The sequence below is a fragment of the Frankliniella occidentalis genome, unplaced genomic scaffold, assembly GCF_000697945.3.
Source record: "Frankliniella occidentalis isolate FOCC.00 unplaced genomic scaffold, Focc_3.1 Scaffold295, whole genome shotgun sequence".
Taxonomy (NCBI): Eukaryota; Metazoa; Arthropoda; class Insecta; order Thysanoptera; family Thripidae; genus Frankliniella; species Frankliniella occidentalis.
The window spans coordinates 188639-194804 of NW_026267421.1; the positions used below are offsets into that span (position 1 = coordinate 188639).

General features: G+C 56.7%; 1 protein-coding gene across 1 annotated transcript in view; it reads right to left on the minus strand.

The window, feature by feature from the left end:
* Nucleotides 1-6166, minus strand: part of LOC127750957 (tribbles homolog 2-like) — a gene marked incomplete in the record, with an annotated part of 54057 nt that overhangs the window by 43726 nt on the left and 4165 nt on the right.

A 6166-nucleotide genomic window follows, 5' to 3' on the forward strand; every position in this document is an offset into this window, starting at 1 on the left:
GGGGGGGGGAATGAATCGCCGGCCCGCCCGCGCCGCTCACTGACACACACGGAAGCACGTCGTCTTCCCGGTAGCGAGCGCAAAAGTTGCCGAAAACTCCATGATGGGCACGTTTGGTTGTTGGTCGACACGTAAGACGAAAAACTAAGATCTGACGTGTTAATACTATTTCTACACTGTACGATTTGAGCACGCCTGCCCTGCACAAAGCGTGCTAGCAGTGCAGTTTCGGAGAGTGCATTTCTTTTGATATTCTTTTTCCTCGTCATTGTATTGCAATATATTTGATAATTGAATTACTTAATTTCGGATACGTCCTAAAGTCATACCGAGCAACGTTCTCTATGACAATTCATTTCATTTAAAACAGATCAGAAGTAAGTAATGGTAATACAAATGCTACTGAGTCATAGGGCGGCTGCGGCCAAGAGGGAAGGTGGTTAAACGTGGAGGTCGACGGGGTGGGAGTCGAACCTGAGGTCGATAACACATGTACACAGCGTTCCCGTATCGCTCGCCGTTTCCTGGGGACGTCGCGTCGAGGAGTGGGGCTGCGCGGGGCCCCCGGTGAGGAGGTAAAGACGAGGTTGGGGGGGCGGGGGCAGGCTCAGGCTACGTGGCCGCGGGCCGGGGGGCCTCGCCGCGGTCTGTGAATGAGATGAACTTGACACACTTGCGCCGGAAAGTGGTTCACGCGTCCCGACCGCCTGGCGCGGCGCGGGGCGCGGAGAGGGCGCATCGAGGGCGCATGCGCGACACCGGCGCTGACCCTCGCGAAGGAGGAGCGCTCCTCCGCCACGACGGCGTCCTCTGCGCCTCTGCGGGGGCGGCGCCGCCAACACCAACACCCGGGCCTGTGCTTGTCCCGCCGCGGGGCCCTCCTCCCAACTCGGGCCGAGCACGGTCGCGTTTGCTCCTTTGCCAAACGTGATCCTCGCGCTCGCCCTCGCCGCCGCGCTCCCTCTCTCCCACGCCCGCTGCCAGGGCCGCCCGCGAGAGCGAGAGCGAGAGCGAGAGCAAGAGAGAGAGAGGGAGGGGGGAGACAGTCTGGGGTTATTGCTGCGACGATTCTTGCCGATTTAGCAACCGCTCTGATGGCTAAAGCCAGGCGAGTGTGTTTCTGGCGGTCGCGCCCCGCCCCGCCCTGCCTCGCCCGTGCCAAGGGAATTAGCATATTCATCCGGTCATTCAGACGACGACGCGTCAACGACGCGACGCAATTTCACGCAGCGAGCGAGGCCCAGCGGCGGCAGCTGGCCGCACCTGTCGGCGTCGTCGGTGCAGCTGCCGCACCTCAAGTTTAGCGCAAAAGCGATCGCCGCAATATCGCGCTGCTAAATCGCCTCGGCACAACCAACCGGATCAACCAATTCTACTGCTGGGCTGCTCACATCATGATTGTAATTTTGATGAAAAGTCGTGGCAGGTCATATTTGTTGTTTCGTTTCGCTAAATTTTCGGGAACGTTTCGGACAGCGTCGAGGGCGCGACTTGGCAAAACTCCCGCCACAGCCGTTCTTCTCCCAAAACGTTTGCCCGTTGCATATGCATGTGGTGCGGCAGCAGTGGCAGCAGTGGCAGCAGCACCGGCGGCAGCCTGAGGCGAGGAGTTGCATAAGCCTCTGGAAGCAAGGTCAGCCCGCCGGGGAGAAGGGGGGGGGGGGCGGCACGGGCCCAGCCACTGCAGCAGGGTGCAACGCGCTGCCAAAACCTGACCTTGAGGTCTCTGCGGGCCACACCGCGGTACTGGCCTGGCCTGGCGCCGAACTAACCTCCCCTCTCTCTTTCTCTCTTTTCACTCTCGCTGCCCCTCTCCCTTGTACTACAACTACCCGTGCGCGCGCGAAGGCGACCGCCTGGACGTTGCAAAATCCCTTTCCATTCACGGAGACTGGCTGTGCTCTCCGCGACGACGTCGTCGTCGTCTGTGTGAACTGCGGCGGGAGATTAAGAGAATGGAGAGAGAAAGGGGGAGAGGGGGGGGGGGCTGATTGCGAACTTGGGTGGGTCTGTGAAGTGTTGTCATTACTTTTCATTTCCCCTCTCTAACAGATGAGGGCGAGGGGTGAGAGGCAATGTTGAATTGACGCCAAATCGCGCCACAAGTAAGCAATTTAACTGGCGATGAATATTGTCGTCATGACCCTTGTTGAAGCAGCACAGCAGGAGTCATGCGAGGCAGGACGAGTCGCGGAGGGTGGAGAGGTCGGTGACGCTCTGCGCGGTGACGTCGCCCGGCCGTGCTGCCCGTGCGTCACGGGGCGCTCGGCCAGGAGGAGCCGTGAATCACTTCCTAGTCCGTCCAGCCGGGAAGGAATCCTTACCGGCGAGGCGCGGCGGCGGCCCGGGTTAGGTGGGCGGCACGGGGCCCGTCGCGGGGCTTCCCTACACTGGCCTGCCAGAGCTTCGCCCGCGCGACGCAACGTCTTTTCGCTAGTTTCATTTTGCATAGCTATCTTTGAAATGACTTGACGGTGAGTTTTTTGCTAATTTGATTTTCGCATTGTGGAAGAGATATTTTATCTGCAAGTCCTTGATTATCTATCTCGATCTGTTTATTTTTTTTCCGTTGAGAATGAAGAGCTGGTTTGCTTTCCTCACAGTGACGGGGCTTTGCGCGCGGCTTGTTCGCCGTTGTGTTCGGGCCAGCGGCCGCCCCGCCCCGCCCCGCCCTGCCCCGGCATGAGACCCATGAGACTGACCAGGCCGGCCAGGCCACCTGTGGCTGCCAACCAGTCCTGAACACATAGGGGCAAACGAGGGTGGACAAACTCGAGACGCGGCATTATGCCAGCCGAGTATGGGGTGGGTGGTGAAACGGAGCGAAACGGACCGGCTTGCAACAAAACCGCGCGGGAATACTATAACTATATCGACGGTTTGAAAAGTGCGGGAGTTTTTGTTTGGTCACTCAGTTTTATTTCACACTCGACCGCAACCCGCCGCGCCTCCGTTACAACAGGGGAAAAGTACTGCGCGGTGCAATTCAGATTCAGTCGCATCTCTCGTCATGATAAGGTGGACAGTACTACCCAACGCATTGTGTAGTGTATTTCGAGTGCGAGCGAAACGGAACCAGGGTATCATTTTTTGCGGCTTTTTCCTCGTGACGCTGGTGTGGTGTGACGCGGTCCGGTCACGCTGCGCCGCGCTGCGGCCCCCCGGGCAGCAACGCGATAGCAGAGGCGGGCCACTTCAAACTACAGTGCACCAGCACCGGGTGGCCGAGGTAACACCGCACCGCACGGGAGGGCAGGGGCCACACCCAAACTGCGTCAATTTTGAAATAGAGTACAAATAGAGAGAGAGTACAACTAAGAATAAACTCGCGCTGCGTCTTCGTCCAACAATAACAAGGTAGACGCACGTTAAAACCGTGTGAAGCTGAGATAAATGAGCGTCTACCTTGGCCTGCGGCGCGCTAAAATTAAAATGTTTTCGCGATTTTGGTCGGCATGCCTGTCCACCTCACATCCCACGTCTCAAGCCAGGCGCCTCACTTCACGCCGTCTTCCGGGCGGTCTCCCCTTGCGCTTCCTGACAGAGCTGAGCATTTAAAGTTTAAGTTTAATTTCAAGTTCAAGTTAAGCTCAGCAATAATATAAATAAATGACTTTCCATATGACGTCCTATATAAAACGGCGCTCATGCGGTGCACTCTCACTGACGTTGTACTTTCTCCTGGCACGCTATGTGAACACTGAACAACACGGAACGACGGGCGCGGCGCATCCGGCCTGCGCCTCGCCGGGCCGCGGTCCCCGTCATTGGCATGACCCCGCCCCGCCGCCGCCACCGCCAAGGCAGCTTTAAAAACATACACGTTCAAAACAAATAAATTTGCTTCCGTCCAATTCATTTATATTGTTCGTTTTTGTTTAGCTTTGTTTTGGCGGTTGGACGCAATATCACAGCGCCGCCGACTCCCACCCCGTGGTCGGGAGGGCGCGGCGGGCGGCAAAAGGCACGTCTGCCCTTATTGCCCCACATCCCCCTTTTCTAAATTAGCCTTTTCTAGTATTCGCGTCTGGAGGGTGTGAAATAAATCGTGAAAATAGACTTAAATAAGTTTATAAGATAATTTCTGTTAATATTATTTTTGAAACGAGTTGAAAAACCATTTCTATTAAGTATAGTGCCTAGTGACTGAACTAAATAAATGTGTACACGTTCTTTAGGGAGGTTTGTTACCAACCATCGTTAGTTTTCGGCTTTGGTTCGAAACAAATAGTTGTCATTCGCAGAAAATAAGACTGTCTGTTGATCTTTTGCTTCTTCCGTCCACGTTTTATTGGAATTATTGTCCCGCACGCACACACACACGACCTTCCAGCCGGACGACTTGTTTTCGCAGAGTGGGCGGCAAAACGAGACACACGAACCACAAAATTTTTAAGACGGTGTGAAGGGCATCGCACGAGCTGCGTGAGACGGCGCGGCGGCCGTGGGGAGGGAGGGGGAAGGGGGAGAGGGCAACGCCACGCCGCGCCACGCCGGGCCATGTGGGCCAAGGTTCACCGGTGTGCGGCACTGGCAGCGCCTGCCACCGCAGCAGCCCTTGGCGGGCCACGTTGGACCCCCCCCCCCCTACACACACACACACTCACACACCACAGCACCCCGCGCTCCTCTTTTAATTTTGTTGTTACTGTGTTTTCTTTTTCGGCCGCTGTCGGTCGTTTCCGCCGCTGACCTCTTCCCGCCGGCCTGCCGGCCCCTGGCCCCGCCCACCGGGCACGCAGTCTGCATCAGAGTCAAATGATGCAGTCGCATGTCGACAGCCGAGTCCGAGTGTCATCGCGAGTGTCATTCACACAGACTACCGTCAAATGATCTAATGTGGTTATTTGGACCACCTCATTGAGGCAGCCATGGGACATATTTCGATATCTAAATGTGTCATCCTTAACCAACACAACGGAGGCCGAGGAATAGACTGCTTTGCACTGTGTCAAAGAGCAGCCAAAAGAAGGTGGTCCAAATTACTGCCTCGCATGGTTCGTATTAGACCATTTGACGGTCGTGCCGCGAGCACCTGCCGTGCTGCCGTGATCGCGCCACCCCGTCGTGACGGGCACAATGCGTTCGGCAAAGTAAGTGCGACCTTGTGACACACGGCTGTCACAACACTGTGTCACACTACTACTTGGACTTGGGTCCGCAGCACTACTTCTGGTCGCGCTCGCTCCGTCAGCCAAGCAGTCGGTGAGCCGCGACGGGGCGAGCTTCGACTGCTGCTGCTGCTACCTTTTCGTCATCGCGAGCGCAATGTATTCGGAGAATGACCCAACATCCGGCCTGGCGGGCTCGTCGGGTCGAGCGGGAGGCAATGGGAGCTGTGTCCGCGGCGGGTCCCCGGTGTCACTGCGTCGCCGGGCTCCGCCGCGCCCCACCCCTCACCCCGACTTATTGTTCGAAAGGCAATACGACACGACGAAGGCGGATTATTAGACGTTGTTGTTTAGCAGGCGTGCAAAACTGTCGGCCAAGTCCATGCGACAGATAAGGTCTCGTTATTATTTCCATCATTACCGTCGAATATAAACAGTCGTCGGGTCGGTCCGGGGAATAACCGCGGGGACGGTCTCGGAGCGGAGAAGGGGATTGGGGGGGGGGGTGGAGGCTGGGCGTCCGCCGGAGGTTCCCCCGCGGAGAGGTGGGCGGGCGGGCCGCGGCCCGGGGGGCCGGGTGGTGCGCGGCACGAAGCGCCGCGGCGGCTCGCCAGACCGCGGAGTTCAAGGTCCGGTCCGGTGGAGGCCGCTACGACGACGAATTTCGCGGTCATCCCCCCTTCCCCCTTTCTATTTCCTCCGGTCCCGCTGCTTCTCTATGAGAGAGAGAAAGAGAGGCTGGACACGAGCTGTGCAGAACCGAGGGGGTTTTACCTTGCGTAATACCCTGTACAAGATGCCAGTAATACCGTGTAATACCCGCGTAATACCGTGTAATACAGAGTAATACTGTGTAATACCACGTAATACTGTGTAATACTTTGTAATACTGTGTAATACTGTGTAATACCTTGTAATACCCTGTAATACCCGTTCCACACCTTTAAAATACAGCCGAATAAAGCTTTGGACTACCTCTAAAGCTTAAAAAGATTCGAGAAAGAAAGGAGCTTACGTGTCTGCTGATGATGTACGCAGGTCTTCCCTGCTACGGC